This window comes from Protopterus annectens, chromosome 6.part1, assembly GCF_019279795.1.
Source record: "Protopterus annectens isolate FY-2018-M chromosome 6.part1, PAN1.0, whole genome shotgun sequence".
In the NCBI taxonomy this organism is placed as follows: Eukaryota; Metazoa; Chordata; order Ceratodontiformes; family Protopteridae; genus Protopterus; species Protopterus annectens.
The window spans coordinates 83,353,161-83,375,454 of NC_056738.1; the positions used below are offsets into that span (position 1 = coordinate 83,353,161).

At 46.6% G+C, this 22,294-nt stretch overlaps 7 non-coding genes and 3 pseudogenes across 7 annotated transcripts; 3 read left to right on the top strand and 7 right to left on the bottom strand.

Annotated features, from left to right (window-relative positions):
* The first annotated feature begins 14,639 nt into the window (after positions 1-14,639).
* On the top strand, positions 14,640-14,759 carry LOC122805740 (annotated as a pseudogene).
* Positions 14,760-15,325: 566 nt separating this feature from the next.
* On the top strand, positions 15,326-15,444 carry LOC122805735 (annotated as a pseudogene).
* Positions 15,445-16,004: 560 nt separating this feature from the next.
* Positions 16,005-16,123, top strand: LOC122805742 (annotated as a pseudogene).
* A 1,048-nt stretch (positions 16,124-17,171) lies between these two features.
* LOC122805681 lies at positions 17,172-17,290 on the bottom strand. Its single transcript, XR_006365395.1, has one exon. It is a non-coding gene; the product is annotated as a 5S ribosomal RNA (ribosomal RNA).
* Positions 17,291-17,835: 545 nt separating this feature from the next.
* LOC122805725 lies at positions 17,836-17,954 on the bottom strand. Its single transcript, XR_006365431.1, has one exon. It is a non-coding gene; the product is annotated as a 5S ribosomal RNA (ribosomal RNA).
* A 564-nt stretch (positions 17,955-18,518) lies between these two features.
* On the bottom strand, positions 18,519-18,637 carry LOC122805736. The gene has a single exon (XR_006365440.1). It is a non-coding gene; the product is annotated as a 5S ribosomal RNA (ribosomal RNA).
* Positions 18,638-19,626: 989 nt separating this feature from the next.
* LOC122805744 lies at positions 19,627-19,745 on the bottom strand. Its single transcript, XR_006365441.1, has one exon. It is a non-coding gene; the product is annotated as a 5S ribosomal RNA (ribosomal RNA).
* A 559-nt stretch (positions 19,746-20,304) lies between these two features.
* LOC122805745 lies at positions 20,305-20,423 on the bottom strand. Its single transcript, XR_006365442.1, has one exon. It is a non-coding gene; the product is annotated as a 5S ribosomal RNA (ribosomal RNA).
* A 559-nt stretch (positions 20,424-20,982) lies between these two features.
* Positions 20,983-21,101, bottom strand: LOC122805686. Its single transcript, XR_006365400.1, has one exon. It is a non-coding gene; the product is annotated as a 5S ribosomal RNA (ribosomal RNA).
* A 560-nt stretch (positions 21,102-21,661) lies between these two features.
* Positions 21,662-21,780, bottom strand: LOC122805697. The gene has a single exon (XR_006365406.1). It is a non-coding gene; the product is annotated as a 5S ribosomal RNA (ribosomal RNA).
* Positions 21,781-22,294: the final 514 nt, after the last annotated feature.

The window sequence follows — 22,294 nt, forward strand, 5'->3', positions numbered from 1 at the left end:
TGTCAGCCATAACCCTCCTGTGTTTGCTTGTACCGGAAAAGTAGATGCCAAACAAGAGTGGGCCCAGGACTGAGCCCTGTGGGACACCACTTGTGACAGGCTTTGAGTCTGACATGGCGCCAGCAGCTCTGACCCTGTGGGTTCTGTCACTCAGCCAGTTTGCAACCCATCTTGTGATGTATGGGTTGACATTTAAGCTGATGAGTTTTTCAATGATACCCGAATGGGGTATTGTATCGAAGGCCTTAGCCAGATCGAGGTAGGCTGTATGGACTGCCTTTCCCTCATCAATGGCTTTGGTGACTGTTTGAAAAAGTCAACCAAGTTTAAAAGGCATGATCTGCCTTTGACAAAGCCAAACTGGGTTGGATCCAAAGTCTGCAAATTCCTATGTCTTTATTTATGAGGTCCATTATGATCCTCTCCATGGCTTTGCAGATAAGGCTTGTCAAGCTAATGGGCGGTAATTTCCAGGGTCGGTGGAGGCACCGCCTTTGTGAAGTGGTACCACAGTTGCAGTCGCCACTCCTGGGTGCGTATCCAGAGGTAAGACTTTGATTAAACAGCTGTCCTAGCTGTGGGTTTAATTCCTCATTGAGTTCATGGAGCACACAGCCGGGGACACCATCAGGTCCCATGGATGCTGTGTTTTTGCTTTGGAGAGAGCAGTTCTCACTTGGCTGGAGATGTTTGGGGGCTGCAATCGTTTGGTATAGATATCTCTCCTTTGGGGAGGGGAGAAGTTTGCACTGAACCTGTCAGCCAGTATGTTGGCAATGTCTGTAGGATCAGTAATCTTCACATCATTTTGAACTAGCTCTGAGCATATCTGGGAGTTTCCTCCCAGGTTTCTAACATAGCTAAAGAAGGCCTTATGATTGTCTTTTGAGTCTTTAGCTATTTTTCTCTCGAAATTTGCTTTGGATGATTTTATGAGAGCTCTTAGTTTTTACTTATAGTGATCAAGGGTGTCTTACCTTTTAAGGATTTTGCTCTATCTTGTAGTAGCTTCCTCCTTTTGTTGTAGAGTTTGTTTATGGCTGGGGTCCACCAGACTGGACGCTTGCCTTTGGTACAAAGAGTCTTTGTTTTGCTTGGGATTGCCTTATCCATGCAGTCCTGCAGGTGCTGGTAGAAGGCATTTGTAAGTGATTCAGCGGCTTGAGTACTGTTTTCCGCCGGCTCGGGGCCTTAAAGGAGACCACACTAGTCTTTAGAAGTGTGAAGTCGGCTTTGAGAAGTTCTTTACTGTGGTCTTTTTATTTCAGGTCGGGGTGGGATGAGGACCTCCAGCGAGATTAGTTTGTGGTCTGATCTCACCAGTGAGGGGTACACCTCCGGTGTTGAACATTGTGCTCCCATGTTCGTGATGATGAGATCAAGTATGTTATCTCCTCTTGTGGGGATGGTGACTAGTTGTTCCATGGTATTTGAGTTTATGAATTCCAGGAACTTTTGGGCTAGGGTGTTTGGGCTTGAGTAGTGTTCCCAGTCTATATTAGGGTAATTGAAGTCACCTAGTATGATGGTGTTTGGTGATACATTTATCCCCTCTAGTGTTTTCAGGAAGGCCATGTGAGGTTCCTGAGTTTGTGAGGGTGGCCTGTAACATGCTACAATTTTCAGAGCAGTCTTGCCTATGGTTAATTGCACCTGGATGGTCTCCGATGCATCGTGCATTGCCACCAGTCTTGAGGTGTGGGTGTCCTTGATGAATATGGATACCCCCCCTCCTTTCTTGGTATTGTCCAGATTTTGGGGCCGGAACGCATGATATGAGGTAAAACCTGATAGCGCCGGGGTGCTCTCAGGAGCCTTGAACCAGGTTTCTGTCACAGCACAGACATCGATGTTCTCCATACAGAAGGGCCTCGAGTGCGTGCATTTTGAGATTTAGACTTCTGGCATTGAGCAGCATTACCCTTAGTTTTTTTCCTTTGTGTTCTAGGGTGGTAGGTTTAGAATTTGAGCCTTGCCTAAAAAAGGCACTATGGGGTGGCAAGAGCCTTTGCCAATATCCGAATCCCAGGGTGACAGGTGCAAGCCGTCCCTGAAGCAGCGTGGCTTGTCCAGCATGTCATCCCAGGCAGACAGACACTGGATCCCCTTTGAATGACACCAGTGTTTAAGCCAATTGTTAAAGCTGATCATCTTATCTCTGTATTGTGGCATCATTCTTGGTGAAGGTAGGATACTGCTCAAGGTCAGGGTCATACCTGTCTGGGCTACATAATCAGAGAGCTCCTCAATGTCTCTTTTCATGTAGTCCAAGGAGGTATGTCTCAGGTCATTTACACCAGCATGGACAATGACTGAATCATATTTGTACCTGCTGTTGAGAGACCTGAGTGCTTGCGTTATGTGGCGGATTCTAGCGCCCGACAGGCAGCTTACTGTGACCTTCTCCTTACTCAGTCTGGTGAGCGGGACGTCAGTGTGTCTGACTATGGAGTCACCAATGACTAGTGTGTCTGGCATTGTGTTTGGCCTTAAGGGCTGTGACTGTTTGACACTCTGACTGTGAGGTCTATGTGTTGCAGGTGTTGTGTTCTGAGGTGGTGGTTGTTTGGGTGTCTGCTTTGGTGGCCTCTGCTGTTTTGGTAGATTTTGATCAGAGCCTCAGTATGTCTTTGTGTGTTTATGTGTATGATTTGAGGTTGTAATGGTAATATGTGAGACTGGGTCTATAGTGTGTGTGGTAACCTTCTCCTCCTGACTGGTCTTGCCAGTCCTATGTTGAGAGCTCAGCCTCCAGTTTGGCCGTGTAGTTGCATCTCTCATGTATTTGTGTTTTGTGGGAGGAGGAGAGGGTTGTCTGTGTACATGAGGCAATTGTAACATTGCCTCAATATTCCCAGGTTCACCAGCTGAGCAGGAGAGGACACTAGCAACTGATCCCTCGACATGCTAGAAGGAATAGACAAAAAACTTTAAAAAGATTCCGGGGACGTGGGTGACCGAGAAATGGGGGTTGCCTTTTTGGGGTACTATCTATGACAAGAGTGCCGTATCAAGGTAATAAGTACTGTAGGAGCAAGTGCTACGTTTAACAGATAGAGAATAGTCTACTTGGAGTCAAGTAGAGATGATCTTTTAATTATAGGATACGCTGATTAGATCAGTAGTATAGTTCGAGGAAGGTAGTTTTAAGGAAATTTGAAGAGTGGACTTTAGGTAGCCGAATAGTTTAAACCTGCTTAACCGGCTGCCCTAGTGTGCAACAGTAGCAACTCCGCTAAATCGGCTAAATCGCTAAAGCGTGCTTTATAGCAGGGGGCTGGAAAAGACAGGAAATGACCCAAATTGGCCAACAAACCACAAGTCACTGCCCTAAACCACTCCTCCGAGGACAAATGAAGGAGTTATGGAAATGACCCCTAGTGGCCAATAAAACTACAGTTTCAAGTCAGTAACCACCTCTCCGGGGGGCAGGGAAGCTGCTCAATGTTAGTCACTGCCACTGATAAACACAGAGACCCTCCTTCAGCCCAAGCAAAGCACAACATGGGTGTACATTGGCAAACACTTCCGATGTGCCCTAGGCCATTTCTAATGCTAGTCGGAGAGTGTGTTTGTCCGTCAACACATTGTAAGTGTAGTTTGCCATGACATATGTCTTGTTTAGTATACTGTGCCTCTGTCTACCTGTGACATAACATTGATACCCAGGGTAAACCTACCATCTCCCATCCACTCATTAGGATTCCTGTTGAGGAGAATCAACAAGTGACTCTATGGATAACCTGTACTGGTAGTTTACTCATGCGTGGGGGTGGCTTCTGTGTTATGGATAATGCAGTACAGCTTGTCCTATGTATGTCAGTGCTGGGGTTCAGGTCCCTCATGTGCATAGCTCCCTGCCATTCAGATTGTACAAGGTGCAGCATGTGCATTGATTCCATCTTGGACATGGCTTTCTACATCAGGCACAGCTTGCGTCTGGGTGGCCAGCATGGCAGTGTGTGGAGCTGCACTCTGTTTAATCAGGCGACACATTACATGTGTTCCAGCTCTTTCATACTCCTGGTGAGGTACTGTTGTGGACTTTACAGTTGCTGGATGTGTCCGCTGAGGTACACCCCACAGGGGCTGTTGTGGTCATTTCTAATGCTGATGAAAGATAACTGCAGAACCACAATGACCTCCCCTTAGCTAGATGTCAGAAAGCATGGAACATGCAATCACAAATAAAAACAAGACCCTCACCACCAAGGGAAAGTGGCCTGTCTGGTGGACCCCAGCCATAAACAAACTGTATAACAGATGAGGGATACTAATGCAAGACAGAGCTACATCTCCAAAAGGGAAGGCAGCTGTGATCAGCACTAGTAGAAAGCTACATTCTCTCATAAAGACATCCAAGGTCAACTTGGGGACATAAATCACCAAAGACAATGAAGGTAATCACACTGCTTTCTTCAGTTATGTCAGACACCTGGGTGGGAACCCTCAGATATGCTCAGAGTTGGTACACAACAACATATATTCCAGTGACATGACAGATATTGGCAACATTCTGGCAGACAGGTTCAGTGCAATTTACCCCCTCCCTCACCCCCAAAAGAAGATAGTTATCACAGCTGTATGTAACCTCACTGTCATCTTGGATGTCCATGTGAGAGCCGCACTCAGCAAAGACAAGTACACAGCATCAACGGGACCTGATGGTATCCCCGGTTGCATGCTATGTGAACTCCAGAAGGAGCTAGACCCATATATACAAATGCTATTTAACCTTAGCCTTGCTACAGGATATGTACCTGAACACTGGCGTACGGCAACAGTGGTCCCACTCCACAAAGGAGATGCCTCCACAGACCCTGGCAGCTACCACCACATAAGCTTAACCAGCCTTGTCTGCAAAGCTATGGGAAGAGTCATTATGGAGCTCTTACACAGAGACATTGGTGATCTACAGATCCTTGATCCCACCCAGTTCAGCTTTGTACAGGGCAGATCCTGCCTTTTGCACCTAGTTGACTAGTATGAAACTGTCAGTAGGGCCATTGATGAGGGCTAAGCGGTCCACACAGCCTACCTGCACTTGGCTAAGGCCTTTGACACAATACCCCACTCAGGCATCATAGACAAGCTCAACGGCTGAAATATAACACCATATGTCACAGGATAGGTTGCAAAATGGCTAAGAAACAGAACCCATAAAGTCAACATTGCAGGTGCCTTGTCAGATTCAAAGCCAGTCATAGGTGGTGTCCCACAAGGATGTGTCCTGGGACCCCTCTTATTTGGTATTTACTTTTCAGATGTGAAAGCAAACATAGGAGGGTTGTGGCTGACAAAGTTTGCAGATGACTGCAACCTAGGCACCATAGTGAATACATCAGCCGGCACACACATCCTACAGAATGCCATCACAAAGACAGATAGCTGGTGCCGGACTCATGGCCTGAAACTGAATGCAACTGATGTGTAGTCATCCCTTTGGGAGGAACAAAGTACCCACAGATCAATACATAGACAGCAACCCACTGAGCACAGAGAACAAATCAGACACCTGGGGACACATGTAGATAGTGACATCTTGTTTGACACCCATGTTGCCAAAGTGGTTAGAAAGACTTTCTATCTTGCCCACCTTATCATGGAGGGTTTTCCATCCAGATCAAAGGAGGTCATTGTACCACTATACTTCTCCCTTATCAGGCCCATGATTGAATACAAAGCCCCATTTGGTATGTACCTCACCCAGCACTTGCAACAGCTGGAGAGACCCCAAAAGTACCTTACCATGAAGATCAGGGGTCTACAACACATGTCATATGCTTCCAGAATAAAGGAAATCCAGCTTTATTCAGTGTCATACTGCATATTTACAGGTGACCTATGCCTGACATACAAGACCATGTCCAATCAGGATTTGGTGGACATGCTTCACTGCAAGCAATCCAAATCCACCAGAACCATGAGAGCTAAAGATTTGAACCTCAGCACATACATGTATAGGACATGCTGGAGGGACAGAGTCATAACTCAGAGGCATCTCACACTCTAGCAGAGTATCCCAGTTCATGTTAGACAGAGTCCCTCACTGACTCTCTTCAAGAGACATCTGGACAACTGCATGTGAGACAGAGGCACAGACTAGACAGAGGCACAGTCAAGTTATTCAATTACGTAAGGGGGTCATAATGTGTCACTACTAAGTCAGAGGCACAATATTCGGAATCTATTCTGTACACTTATTACCACTATAAGGGGTGGCAATAGCCACATCACTATGGCTAGGCTTATACATGCACTAGGGCAGATAGCCTAGTAGTAAACTATGAAACTATGAAACTATGGTGTATGTGTAGGTATTGTCAGTCAAGCACTATAATGTGGTTTGGGGGGCTTGATATCTCCCTGTATTCCAACATTGTTTTGTCTATTCCTTCTAGCATGTCTAGGGATCAGTTGCTAGTGTCCTCTACTGCTCAGCTGGTGAACCTGGGAATATTGAGGCATGTACACTGACAACCCTCTCCTTCTCCCATAAAACACAAATACATGCGAGAGATGCAACTATATAGCCAAAGTGGAGGCTGAGCTCTCTCAACATAGGACTAGCAAGACCAGAGAGAAGGTGAAGGTAACCACACACACCACAAACCCAGTCTCACATAGCACTATCACAACTTCAAATCATACACATAGACACACAAAGACATACTCGGAGGCTCTGATCAGTATTCTACCAAAACAGCAGAGGCCACCACAGCAGACACCCACACAACTGCCTCCACAGGGCACAGCACATGCAGCACATAGACCACAGAGTCAGTGTGCCAAACAGTCACAGCGCTTAAGGCCAAACACAATGCCAGACACACTTGTCATAGGTGACTCCATAGTCAGACACACTGACGTCCCGCTCACCAGATTGAGTATGGAGGAGGTCACAGTAAGCTGCCTATCGGGCACTGGAATCCACCACATAATGCAAGCACTCAGGTCACTCAACTGCAAGTACAAGACTGACTCAGTCATTATCCATGCTGGTGTGAACGACCTGAGATGTACCTCCCTGGACTACATGAAAAGAGACATAGAGGATCTCTCTGATTATGTAGGCCAGGCAGGTATGACCCTGACCTTGAGCAGTATCCTACCTTCACCAAGTATGATGCCACATAAACAGAGACAAGATGATCAGCTGTAATAATTGGCTTAAACTATGGTGTCATTCAAAGGGGGTCCAATGTCTGTCTGCCTGGGATGACATGCTGGACAGGCCACGCTGATTTGCAAGGGATGGCTTGCACCTGTCACCCCTGGGCTTCCGGATTTTGGCTGAGTCTTGCCACCCCCATTGTGCCTTTTTTATGCAAGAATCAGATTCTACACCTACCACCCTAGAACACAGAAAAGGAAAACACTAAGGGTAATGCTGCTCAATGCCAGAAGTCTCAACCTCAAGCTGCACACACTCGACGCCCTTCTCAGTATGGAGAACATTGATGTCTGTGCTGTGACTGAAACCTGGTTCACGGCTTCTGACAGCACCCTGGCACTATCGGGTGTTACCTCATATCATGCGTTCCGGCCCCAAAATCCGGACAACACCAAGAAAGGAGGGTGGGTGTCCATATTCATCAAGGACACCCTCACCTCAAGGTTGGTGGCAACACACGATGCATCGGAGACCATCCAGGTGCAATTAACCGTGGGCAAGACTGCTCTGCAGTTTGTAGCATGTTACAGGCCACCCTCTCAAACTCAGGTACCTCACACAGCTTTCCTGAAAACACTGGAGGGGATAAATGTATCTCCGAACACCATCATACTGGGTGATTCCAACTATCCAAATATAGACTGGGATCACTACTCAAGCCCCAACACTCTAGCCCAAAGGTTCCTAGAGTTCATACACTCAAATGCCATGGAACAACTAGTCACCATCCCCACAAGAGGAGACAACATACTAGAACTCATCATCACGAACATGGGGTCACAATGTTCAACACCAGAAGTATACCCATTATTGGTGAGATCAGATCATGAACTAATCTCAGTGGAAGTCCACATCCCACCCCCACCCCAGATAGAAAAGACAACAGTGAAGAACTTCTCAAAAGCCGACTTCACACTTCTAAAGACTGGTGTGGTCTCTTTCAAGGCCCCCAAGCCAGCGGACACCATTACCCAAGCCGCTGTATCACTTACAAATGCCTTCTACCAGCACCTCCAGGACTGCATGGATCAGGCAATCCCAAACAAAACAAAGACTCTTTGTACCACAGGCAAGCATCCAGTCTGGTGGACCCCAGCCATAAACAAGCTCTACAACAAAAGGAAGGAGCTACTACAAGATAGAGCGAAATCCGTTAAAGGGAAGACACCCCTGCTCATTATGAGTAAAACACTAAGTTCCCCCATAAAATCATCCAAGGCAAATTTTGAGAGTAAACCCGCTAAGGACTCAAGGGACAATCATGAGGCCTTTTTTACCTATGTTAGACACCTGGGAGGAAACTCCCAGATATGCTCAGAATTAGTTTGAAATGATGTAAATATCACTGAACCTACAGACATTGCCAACATACTGGCTGACAGGTTCAGTGTAGATTCCCCCCCTCCCCCCCAACTGGAGGGATATCTATACCAGAGGATTGTAGCCCCCCAAACATCTCAAATGCTCGGGTGAGAACTGCTCTATCCAAGGCGAAAAACACTGCATCCATGGGACCAGATGGTGTCCCCGGTTGTGTGCTCCATGAACTCAATGAGGAATTAAACCCGCAGTTAGGACAGCTGTTTAATCTTAGCCTCACCTCAGGATATGTGCCCAAGGAGTGGCATACAGCAATGGTGGACCCACTTCACAAAGGAGGTGCCTCCACCAACCCTGGAAACTACCATCCCATCAGCTTGACAAGCCTGGTCTGCTAAGCTATGGAGAGGATCATAATGGAAATCATAAATGAAGACATAGGGGACTTGCAGACATTGGATCCAACCCAGTTTGGCTTTGTCAAGGGCAGATCATGCCTTTTAAACTTGGTTGACTTTTTCAAGACAGTCACCAAGGCCATTGATGAGGGCAAGGCAGTCCACACAGCCTACCTTGACCTGGCAAAGGCTTTCGACACAATACCTCACTCGGGTATCATTGAAAAAATCACCAGCTTAAATGTGAACCCATACATCACAGGATGGGTTGCAAACTGGCTAAGTGACAGAACACACAGGGTCAATGTTGCTGGTGCCATGTCACACTCCAAAACTGTCACAAGTGGTGTCCCACAGGGCTCAGTCCTGGGCCCACTTTTGTTCAGCATCTACTTTTCAGATGTACAAGCAAACACAGGAGGATTATGGCTGACAAAGTTTGAAGATGACTGCAGACTGGGAACCATAGTTGGAAACCCATCTGACACAGACATCCTTCAGAAGGGTCTCATAGACACGGATAACTGGTGCCAGAGCCATGGCCTTACGTTAAATGCTAAACAATGCATAGTCATACCCTCCAGGAACAACAAGGTTACCCCTAGTTCCCATCTAGGTGGCAATCCTCTAAGCACAGAAGAGGTTATCAGGGACCTGGGCACCCGGGTTGACAGTAATCTTTCGTTTGACACTCACGTTGCCAGAGTAGGCCTGGGGCAGTTCCTGCTATTAGGACAGTGGTCTGCAGCAAGCTATATAGTAGTAGTCAGTTTTAGCCATTGGTATTTGACCATGGCTAATCCATGTTGCTTCTTGTTGTGGTACCAACATAGGTGTGTGGTTATCCATGCCATTTATTGCTAGTCACCCTCATTTTGTAGCTTGTTCCATGTTTTTGCACATGTACATCACTGTATGAGGTGTGACCTGGTAGTGTCAGGGTGCTGATGTGGGCTTTGACCCTGTTTTCTATTACAGCACTGATATCTACATTCTCTATACTGTGTGTGTTTACACTGCACGCATTTATACTTCTGGCATTGGGTAGCATTATATCTAGGTTCCTATCCCTTGTGGTACCTATGAGGTAGGTTTGTGTTTTTGTGGTTTATGATTGGTGAGGGTGGATGTTAGTCAGGTCCTCAGGTGTGCATATGGTACATGGTATTACATTACTTAACACATGGCATTCATGCCTCAGGTGGTGCTGCAGGGCTGCCTCTGTTGGATGTACATACTACACTCCCTGTACATGTTTGGAAGCAGGTTGTGTCATGTTAGGCATCCCTGTTACTATATGAGTGAGTCAGAGCAGGTATCAGTCCCAGTGTTCCTACTGACCAAGTGTATGTGCTATGCGTTGCCTCTTTGCCAAGGCCAGGGCATACTGGGTACGCCTCCTTCTGCCTACTGGGACAAGGTCAGGTTGTTCCTCCTCCGAGTCACCCTCTGCCTGTGGTGGCCTTGGCAATGGTGGGGGGATGTTTGGCCCAGCCCTGTGCTGGTCCTGCTGCAGCTGTTTCTGCAGGATCATATTATGTAGCATAGCACATATCATGATCATTTGGGTACATGTAGTTGGTGTGTACTGCAAGGCTCCACCAGATGTGTCCAGACACCGGAACCGTGACTTGAGCATCCCAAACACACACTCTATGACATTACGCGTTTGTGCGTGTGCCTCATTATGGCGTTCCTGTTCAGGTGTGTGTGCATTTCTGATGGGTGTCATCAGCCACGGCTCAAGTGCATAACCTGCATCCCCCACTAGGTGTCCGTGTGGGAAGTCCCCACTGGCAAATGATTGGTACAGCTGCATCAGATGCCAGATGTGGGAATCGTGGTAGCTCCCAGGGCAGCCAGCACACACATTCATTATTATGCCCTGGGCATCACACATGACCTGGCAATTGATGGAGGGGTATCCCTTGCGGTTAATGTAGGCTCTACCCCGCTCACCAGCTGGTGCTTTGATGCGTATGTGCGTGCAGTCTATTGCACCCAGCACCTCAGGGTATCCCGCTATTTGCTGGAAGAGACGCATATTGCTGGCCACAACCTCACGGTCATTAGGGACATATATATGATCACTGACATGTGCTGACATGGCATCCAGGAACTGGTGCAGTACCCTGGAGGCTGATGCCTGTGATATCCCCATCATATCACCAGTTGGTCTCTGGAAGGTACCTGTTGCTAGTATTCTTAGGCCAACACATACCTTGGTTTCCACTGGGATGGGTTCCCCTCTGTTGGTTCTGTGTGTGAGATGTGGCCTGCACAGCTCAACAATCTGCTGCAGAAGGTCTCTGTCTACTCTGTAGCGCTCTACTATCTCTAGCTCATGTAACCCATGGTAGGTGACCCTGGGCCTGTATACTCTTCTCCTTCTCCTCACTCTGGGTTGTCTGTCAGCATCTGCATTGTCACCACCCTCAGCAATTCGCCTATGCCTGATTATAACAGCTATGGCAGCCCCTAGCATTTCTGCTCTGAGTTCAGCTTTTTTCAGTTTACAATTCTGATAGCTTGCTTTCTTGCAGTATCTCTTGTGAGAAACACCCTGCACTGCTGTTTGCAGTGTTTTAAGTGCTGGGTTGGGCTTCTAGTCTGCCTGTGTAATTGCCTGCTTCCAATTGTTATCACCAATTAACTCCATCAGTATTCAGACAGTTTCCTAGTAATCTGGTTGTTTCCTTTTTCCTCTCTGTTTCCTCAGGGGGGAGCAATGTGCACACCAGCTTAAGCACGCTCACAGTGGCTTACACGCATGCACACATCCTTACACGGTGTGGGCTTGGCTGGTTCATGTTAAAACGCACGCACACTGCCTTACACATGTGCACGCCCACGCAAACCATTGCAAACGGTTTGCAACACGCTCCCACATGTTGAACCTGCCTTACACGCGCGCACACGCGCGCATGCACGTATATTAAGAAACTTTGAGTGTAGGGATAGCGTATACCCTCAATTTCTTGACTTTCCTAGTGTTCTGTTGGGACACACCTCCCTCCCTGATGTCTGTCTGTCATCTGTCACCTTACATTGCCCTCCAATCTGGTACATTGGTTTCTATCCTCCCCCCCCCCGTGATGTCACCTACCTCTTACTCTATTCCTCCCCCTTCTCTAACTCTTACACTACTCAGAAAGTGCTCATTATCTATGTGGCAGTGTGATTCAGTATTGTAACCCTCATTTACATAGGATTGCCTAGTAATGCTTAGTTACATGTCTTACACGGAGCTTCCCCCCCTTGACAACCACTAAACAGAGGCCATATTGTTTTTGGTCTGCAAGTCCCTCCATTGACATTCCATGTAATACATAAATCCCACAATTGTGGGCTTATAAGCTTCGGTTTTCAGTTTTAGGTAGCGCACCCCGTTTGCGCGGGTGTGCACTGCAGTTGCACATCATAATCCCACGAAAAAAAAAAAAGTTATATAACATATTTTTGCAACACTTTTTCATGCCAATGGCCACATATTTGGCCATTGGCATGCTTAATGAAACATATGCACCCTTTATTTGGAGCTGACATAGCTCCATTTTTGATTTTGCAGAAATGTACTCAGTTGTCAGCTGAGTACATTTCTGCAGCTAACACGTCCGTTACAGGGACTGGTTTCAGCTTCATGGATCGCTCAAATACCTCATTTGCATATCTTTGAGCTGCAAATGAGGTATTGATCATTTCCATGCCCAGTCCGTGTAAGAGACATGTTAGCTGTCTCTTACACGGAGGTTTGGGCTGTTCCTGAATCAGGAGGCTTACACGGAGGCTTACACTACTCTTAAACTCCATGTAAGCCTTCCTGAATCTGGCCCATAGTATGGTATATCAATATCAATGATAAAATTATGTGGGCTTGGATGGTAAAAACTGCGGACCAAATACATATAATATTCAATTCTTATAGATGTAAATTAAAAATTGAAGTTGCAGTTATAAGTCCAAAAATAAATGTACATAGTCATAAACCCCTATATGTGATCCTTATATGAATCCTGTATCTGGAAAATTCAAAACCAATAGTATGTACAATAAACATAGGGAGTGTTCTGCATGAAAAGCAAAATTCAAAAGGTAATACAATACATGTAAATATGAGTAAAATAGTATATACATGAAGAGATCATGTACATCTATTCATGAATGTTATGTAACTACTGGAAATAAAACATTCACAGTGTGTGACCGATATAAATATGGTCATGCATAAACAATAATGTAAATATCACACTTTAAAAAATCAGCAAACAGTCCCTACTCGAACAGTGACAAACAGAAAATATCATATGAATAAAAAATAAACAAAAATAGAACTTGAATCATCCCATGTACTGCAGATATCATAGATAATGTCCCAGGTATTTGAACATGGCCAAAAAGGTCAAAATAGTTAGTCCACACACTTCCGATTGTTGTAGATATAAACCCAGGAAAAATAAACTCAATAGTCCAGCAAATTTTAGTAGTTAAAACAGCCCCGAGGTGCTGCAGGCTTTTTGCCACTGAACAAGTCCCACGTGGGTGGTGGGCACACTCTGCGGAGTCTGCATTTTCCAGTTTTACATTTGGGTCTGTCCTCTTTGCCTTTCAGAGTCCAGCAAGAAATGGAACCGGCAAGTTGGAATGTCCAGGAATTCAGATGCAAGCAGGCAGCTCAGTCACTCAGTCAGTCAGCCCCTCAAATAAATAAAAGAATGAATGAATGAATAAATAAATAATTAAATCCATCGGGGACTAGCAAGTGAAAGGAGCGTGGTGTGCAGCACAGCAGTGATCTAGAAGACCCTAAGGAGCAAGCAGAAGCCGGCTGACTGTGACAGCTCACTTACCTTTTTTTCATGTCTCATCCTGGAAGCTAAGCAGGGCTGGGCCAGGATGAATCTGGATGGGTTACCTTGTGTTGAATCACAGGTGCTATTTTTATGCTTTTGTTTCATGATTTAATTATTTTTTGCTGCTGAACCTGGAAGTTAAGTAGGTGCAGAGTATATAACAGCAGCAGAGATACCATACAGGGCAGCAACAGAGACAAGAGGCTGTTTCGCAGCAGCAGCTGATGCCTACATTCATACCACCCTGAATGCTCCCGATCTTGGAATTTAAACAGGGTTGGGCCGGGTTAGTACTTGGATGGGAAACAGCCTGGGAATACCAGCTGCTGTAGGCTTTTTGCCACTGAACAAGTTCCACGTGCATGGTGGGCGCACTCTACTGAGTCTGCATTTTGCAGTTTTACATTTGAGTCCATCTGGTTTCCCTTTCAGAGTCCAGCAAGAAAAGGAACTGGCAAGTTAGAATATCCAGGAATTCAGATGCAAGCAAGCATCTCAGTCACTGAGTCAGTCAGCCACTCAAATAAATAAAAGAATGAATGAATAAACAAATAAATAATCAAATCCCTCAGGGACTAACAAGTAAAATCAGTGAGATACGCAGCACAGCAGTGCTCTATAAGACACCAAGGAGCACGCAGCAGCCGGCTGACTGTGACAGCTCACTTGCCTTTTTTTCACGTTTCGTCCTGAAAGCTAAGCAGGGCCGGGACCGGATGAATCTGAATGGGTCACTTAGTGTTCAATCACAGGTGCTACTTTTATGGGTTTTTTTTCTTGAATTAATTATTTTTTGCTGACCCTGGAAGTTAAGTAGGTGCAGAGTGCATAACAGCAGCAGAGATATTATCCAGGGCTGCACCAGAGACAAGAGGCAGTTTCGCAGCAGCAGCTTATTCTTAAGGCCATACCACCCTGAATGTGTACGATCTCATTTGATCTCAGAATGCTAAGCAGGGTCGGGCTTGGTTAGTACTTGGATGGGCGACTGCCTGGGAATTCCAGGTGCTGTAGGCTTTTTGCCACTGAACAAGTCCCACGTGGGTGGTGGGCTCACTCTACTGAGTCTGCATTTTGCAGTTTTACATTTGGGTCGATTCTCTTTGACTTTCAGAGTCCAGCAAGAAATGGAACTGGCAAGTTGGAATGTCCAGGAATTCAGATGCAAGCAGGCAGCTCAGTCACTCAGTCAATCAGCCCCTCAAATAAACAAAAGAATAAATGAATAAATAAATAAATAATAAAATCCCTCAAGGACTAACAAGTAAAAGCAGAGCGGTGTGCAGCACAGCGGTGTTGTAGAAGACCCTAAGGAGCAAGCATCAGCAGGCTGATTGTGACAGCTCACTTGCCTTTTTTTCACATCTCGTTCTGGAAGCTAAGCAGGGCCGGGCCCAGATGAATCTGGATGGGTTACCTTGTGTTAAATCACAGGTGCTATTTTTATGTTTTTTTTTTTTATTATTATTTAATTATTTTTTGCTGACCCTGGAAGTTAGGTAGATGCAGAGTACATAACAGCAGCAGAGATATCATCCAGGTCAGCACCAGAGACAAGAGGCTGTTTCGCATCAGCAGCTGATGCCTACGGCCATACCACCCTGAATGCGCCTGATCTCGTCTGATCTTGGAAACTAAGCACGGTCAGGCCTGGTTAATACTTGGGTAGGAGACTGCCTGGGAATACCAGGTGCTGTAGGCTTTTTGCTATTGAACAAGTCCCATGTGGGTGGTGGGCTCACTCTAATCAGTCTGCATTTTACAGTTTTGCATTTGGGTCCATCCGCTTTGCCTTTCAGAGTCCAGCAAGAAATGGAATCGGCAAGTTGGAATGTCCAGGAATTCAGATGAAAGCAGGCAGCTCAGTCAATCAGTCAGTCTGCCCATCACATAAATAAAAGAATGAATGAATAAATAAATAAATAATAAAATCCCTCAGGGACTATCAAGTAAAAGCAGCGGGTGTGCAGCACAGCAGTGCTCTACAAGACCCAGAAAAGAAAGCAGCAGCCGGCTGACTGTGACAGCTTACTTGCCTTTTTTTCATGTGTCATGCTGGAAGCTAAGTAGGGCTGGGCCAGGATGAATCTGGATGGGTTACCTTGTGTTGAATCACAAGTGCTATTTTTTATGTTTTTTTTCTTGATTTAATTATTTTTTGCTGTCCCTGGAAGTTAAATAGGTGCAGAGTACATAACAGCAGCAGAGATATCATCCAGGGCAGCACCAGAGACAAGAGTCTGTTTCGCAGCAACAACTGCTGCCTATGGCCGTACCACCCTGAATGTGACAGATTTCATCTGATTTTGGAAGCTAAGCAGGGTCGGGCCTGGTTAGTACATGAAAGGGAGACCGCTGGGGAATACCAGGTGCTGTAGGTTTTTTGCCACTGAACAAGTCCCACGTGGGTGGTGGGCTCACTCTATGAGTGTGCATTTTGCAGTTTTACATTTGGGTCCATCCTCTTTGCCTTTTGAGTCCAGCAAGAAATGGAACCAGCACATTGGAATGTCCAGGAATTCAGAAGCAAGGAGGCAGCTCAGTCACTCAGTCAGTCAGCTCCTCAAATAAATAAAAGAATGAATGAATAAATAAATAAATAATAAAATCCCACAGGGAGTAACAAGTAAATGCAGCGGGGTGTGCAGCACAGCAGTGCTCTAGAAGACCCTAAGCAGCAAGCATCATCCGTCTGACTGTGACAGCTCACTTGCCATTTTTTCACGTCTCAACCTGGAAGCTAAGCAGGGCCGGGCCTAGATGAATCTGGATGGGTTACCTTGTGTTGAATCACAGGTGCTATTGTTATGTGTTTTTTTTTCTTGATTTAATTATTTTCTTGCTGAGCCTGGTAGTTAATAGGTGCAGAGAACATAGCAGCAGAGATATCATTCAGTGCAGCACCAGAGACAAGAGGCTGTTTCGCAGCAGCAGCTGATGCCTATGGCCATACCACCCTGAATGCGCCTGATCCCATCTGATAAATCAAGAACAAAAACATAAAAATAGCACCTGTGATTCAACACAAGGTAACCCATCCAGATTCATCCGGGCCCGGCCCTGCTTAGCTTCCAGGACGAGACGTGAAAAAAAGGCAAGTGAGCTGTCACAGTCAGCAGGATGCGGCTTGCTCCTTAGTGTCTTCTAGAGCACTGCTGTGCTGCACACCCCGCTGCTTTCACTTGCTTGTCCCCGATGGATTTAATTATTTATTTATTCATTCATTCATTCTTTTATTTATTTGAGGGGCTGACTGACTGAGTGACTGAGCTGCCTGCTTGCATGTGAATTCCTGGACATTCCAACTTGCCGGTTCCATTTCTTGCTGGACTCTGAAAGGCAAAGAGGACGGACCCAAATGTAAAACTGCAAAATGCAGACTCAGTAGAGTGAGCCCACCACCCATGTGGGACTTGTTCAGTGGCAAAAAGCCTACAGCACCTGGTATTCCCAGGCGGTCTCCCATCCAAGTACTAACCAGGCCCGACCCTGCTTAGCTTCCGAGATCAGACGAGATCGGGCGCATTCAGGGTGGTATGGCCGTAGGCATCAACTGCTGCTGCGAAACAGCCTCTTGTCTCTGGTGTTGTCCTGGATGATATCTCTGCTGCTGTCATGTACTCTGCACCTACATAACTTCCAGGGTCAGCAAAAAATAATTAAATCAAGAACAAAAACATAAAAATAGCACCTGTGATTCAACACAAGGTAACCCATCCAGATTCATCCGGGCCCGGCCCTGCTTAGCTTCCAGGACGAGACGTGAAAAAAAGGCAAGTGAGCTGTCACAGTCAGCAGGATGCGGCTTGCTCCTTAGTGTCTTCTAGAGCACTGCTGTGCTGCACACCCCGCTGCTTTCACTTGCTTGTCCCCGATGGATTTAATTATTTATTTATTCATTCATTCATTCTTTTATTTATTTGAGGGGCTGACTGACTGAGTGACTGAGCTGCCTGCTTGCATGTGAATTCCTGGACATTCCATTCTTGCTGGACTCTGAAAGGCAAAGAGGACGGACCCAAATGTAAAACTGCAAAATGCAGACTCAGTAGAGTGAGCCCACCACCCATGTGGGACTTGTTCAGTGGCAAAAAGCCTACAGCACCTGGTATTCCCAGGCGGTCTCCCATCCAAGTACTAACCAGGCCCGACCCTGCTTAGCTTCCGAGATCAGACGAGATCGGGCGCATTCAGGGTGGTATGGCCGTAGGCATCAACTGCTGCTGCGAAACAGCCTCTTGTCTCTGGTGTTGTCCTGGATGATATCTCTGCTGCTGTCATGTACTCTGCACCTACATAACTTCCAGGGTCAGCAAAAAATAATTAAATCAAGAACAAAAACATAAAAATAGCACCTGTGATTCAACACAAGGTAACCCATCCAGATTCATCCGGGCCCGGCCCTGCTTAGCTTCCAGGACGAGACGTGAAAAAAAGGCAAGTGAGCTGTCACAGTCAGCAGGATGCGGCTTGCTCCTTAGTGTCTTCTAGAGCACTGCTGTGCTGCACACCCCGCTGCTTTCACTTGCTTGCTTGTCCCCGATGGATTTAATTATTTATTTATTCATTCATTCATTCTTTTATTTATTTGAGGGGCTGACTGACTGAGTGACTGAGCTGCCTGCTTGCATGTGAATTCCTGGACATTCCAACTTGCCGGTTCCATTTCTTGCTGGACTCTGAAAGGCAAAGAGGACGGACCCAAATGTAAAACTGCAAAATGCAGACTCAGTAGAGTGAGCCCACCACCCATGTGGGACTTGTTCAGTGGCAAAAAGCCTACAGCACCTGGTATTCCCAGGCGGTCTCCCATCCAAGTACTAACCAGGCCCGACCCTGCTTAGCTTCCGAGATCAGACGAGATCGGGCGCATTCAGGGTGGTATGGCCGTAGGCATCAACTGCTGCTGCGAAACAGCCTCTTGTCTCTGGTGTTGTCCTGGATGATATCTCTGCTGCTGTCATGTACTCTGCACCTACATAACTTCCAGGGTCAGCAAAAAATAATTAAATCAAGAACAAAAACATAAAAATAGCACCTGTGATTCAACACAAGGTAACCCATCCAGATTCATCCGGGCCCGGCCCTGCTTAGCTTCCAGGACGAGACGTGAAAAAAAGGCAAGTGAGCTGTCACAGTCAGCAGGATGCGGCTTGCTCCTTAGTGTCTTCTAGAGCACTGCTGTGCTGCACACCCCGCTGCTTTCACTTGCTTGTCCCCGATGGATTTAATTATTTATTTATTCATTCATTCATTCTTTTATTTATTTGAGGGGCTGACTGACTGAGTGACTGAGCTGCCTGCTTGCATGTGAATTCCTGGACATTCCAACTTGCCGGTTCCATTTCTTGCTGGACTCTGAAAGGCAAAGAGGACGGACCCAAATGTAAAACTGCAAAATGCAGACTCAGTAGAGTGAGCCCACCACCCATGTGGGACTTGTTCAGTGGCAAAAAGCCTACAGCACCTGGTATTCCTAGGCGGTCTCCCATCCAAGTACTAACCAGGACCGACCCTGCTTAGCATTCTCTGCGAGACGTGAAAAAAAAGAAGTGGGCTGTGAAATCCAGCTGGGTGCTTTTCTTGCTCTTTGGATTCTTCTAGTGCACTGAGTGATGCCCACCTTGCTAGTTTCACTTGCTAGTCCCCGATGGATTTAATTATTTATTTATTTATCCATTCATTCTTTTATTTATTTGAGGGGCTGACTGACTGAGTGACTGAGCTGCCTGCTTGCATGTGAATTCCTGGACATTCCAACTTGCCGGTTCCATTTCTTGCTGGACTCTGAAAGGCAAAGAGGACGGACCCAAATGTAAAACTGCAAAATGCAGACTCAGTAGAGTGAGCCCACCACCCATGTGGGACTTGTTCAGTGGCAAAAAGCCTACAGCACCTGGTATTCCCAGGCGGTCTCCCATCCAAGTACTAACCAGGCCCGACCCTGCTTAGCTTCCGAGATCAGACGAGATCGGGCGCATTCAGGGTGGTATGGCCGTAGGCATCAACTGCTGCTGCGAAACAGCCTCTTGTCTCTGGTGTTGTCCTGGATGATATCTCTGCTGCTGTCATGTACTCTGCACCTACATAACTTCCAGGGTCAGCAAAAAATAATTAAATCAAGAACAAAAACATAAAAATAGCACCTGTGATTCAACACAAGGTAACCCATCCAGATTCATCCGGCCCGGCCCTGCTTAGCTTCCAGGACGAGACGTGAAAAAAAGGCAAGTGAGCTGTCACAGTCAGCAGGATGCGGCTTGCTCCTTAGTGTCTTCTAGAGCACTGCTGTGCTGCACACCCCGCTGCTTTCACTTGCTTGTCCCCGATGGATTTAATTATTTATTTATTCATTCATTCATTCTTTTATTTATTTGAGGGGCTGACTGACTGAGTGACTGAGCTGCCTGCTTGCATGTGAATTCCTGGACATTCCAACTTGCCGGTTCCATTTCTTGCTGGACTCTGAAAGGCAAAGAGGACGGACCCAAATGTAAAACTGCAAAATGCAGACTCAGTAGAGTGAGCCCACCACCCATGTGGGACTTGTTCAGTGGCAAAAAGCCTACAGCACCTGGTATTCCCAGGCGGTCTCCCATCCAAGTACTAACCAGGCCCGACCCTGCTTAGCTTCCGAGATCAGACGAGATCGGGCGCATTCAGGGTGGTATGGCCGTAGGCATCAACTGCTGCTGCGAAACAGCCTCTTGTCTCTGGTGTTGTCCTGGATGATATCTCTGCTGCTGTCATGTACTCTGCACCTACATAACTTCCAGGGTCAGCAAAAAATAATTAAATCAAGAACAAAAACATAAAAATAGCACCTGTGATTCAACACAAGGTAACCCATCCAGATTCATCCGGGCCCGGCCCTGCTTAGCTTCCAGGACGAGACGTGAAAAAAAGGCAAGTGAGCTGTCACAGTCAGCAGGATGCGGCTTGCTCCTTAGTGTCTTCTAGAGCACTGCTGTGCTGCACACCCGCTGCTTTCACTTGCTTGTCCCCGATGGATTTAATTATTTATTTATTCATTCATTCATTCTTTTATTTATTTGAGGGGCTGACTGACTGAGTGACTGAGCTGCCTGCTTGCATGTGAATTCCTGGACATTCCAACTTGCCGGTTCCATTTCTTGCTGGACTCTGAAAGGCAAAGAGGACGGACCCAAATGTAAAACTGCAAAATGCAGACTCAGTAGAGTGAGCCCACCACCCATGTGGGACTTGTTCAGTGGCAAAAAGCCTACAGCACCTGGTATTCCCAGGCGGTCTCCCATCCAAGTACTAACCAGGCCCGACCCTGCTTAGCTTCCGAGATCAGACGAGATCGGGCGCATTCAGGGTGGTATGGCCGTAGGCATCAACTGCTGCTGCGAAACAGCCTCTTGTCTCTGGTGTTGTCCTGGATGATATCTCTGCTGCTGTCATGTACTCTGCACCTACATAACTTCCAGGGTCAGCAAAAAATAATTAAATCAAGAACAAAAACATAAAAATAGCACCTGTGATTCAACACAAGGTAACCCATCCAGATTCATCCGGGCCCGGCCCTGCTTAGCTTCCAGGACGAGACGTGAAAAAAAGGCAAGTGAGCTGTCACAGTCAGCAGGATGCGGCTTGCTCCTTAGTGTCTTCTAGAGCACTGCTGTGCTGCACACCCCGCTGCTTTCACTTGCTTGTCCCCGATGGATTTAATTATTTATTTATTCATTCATTCATTCTTTTATTTATTTGAGGGGCTGACTGACTGAGTGACTGAGCTGCCTGCTTGCATGTGAATTCCTGGACATTCCAACTTGCCGGTTCCATTTCTTGCTGGACTCTGAAAGGCAAAGAGGACGGACCCAAATGTAAAACTGCAAAATGCAGACTCAGTAGAGTGAGCCCACCACCCATGTGGGACTTGTTCAGTGGCAAAAAGCCTACAGCACCTGGTATTCCCAGGCGGTCTCCCATCCAAGTACTAACCAGGCCCGACCCTGCTTAGCTTCCGAGATCAGACGAGATCGGGCGCATTCAGGGTGGTATGGCCGTAGGCATCAACTGCTGCTGCGAAACAGCCTCTTGTCTCTGGTGTTGTCCTGGATGATATCTCTGCTGCTGTCATGTACTCTGCACCTACATAACTTCCAGGGTCAGCAAAAAATAATTAAATCAAGAACAAAAACATAAAAATAGCACCTGTGATTCAACACAAGGTAACCCATCCAGATTCATCCGGGCCCGGCCCTGCTTAGCTTCCAGGACGAGACGTGAAAAAAAGGCAAGTGAGCTGTCACAGTCAGCAGGATGCGGCTTGCTCCTTAGTGTCTTCTAGAGCACTGCTGTGCTGCACACCCCGCTGCTTTCACTTGCTTGTCCCCGATGGATTTAATTATTTATTTATTCATTCATTCATTCTTTTATTTATTTGAGGGGCTGACTGACTGAGTGACTGAGCTGCCTGCTTGCATGTGAATTCCTGGACATTCCAACTTGCCGGTTCCATTTCTTGCTGGACTCTGAAAGGCAAAGAGGACGGACCCAAATGTAAAACTGCAAAATGCAGACTC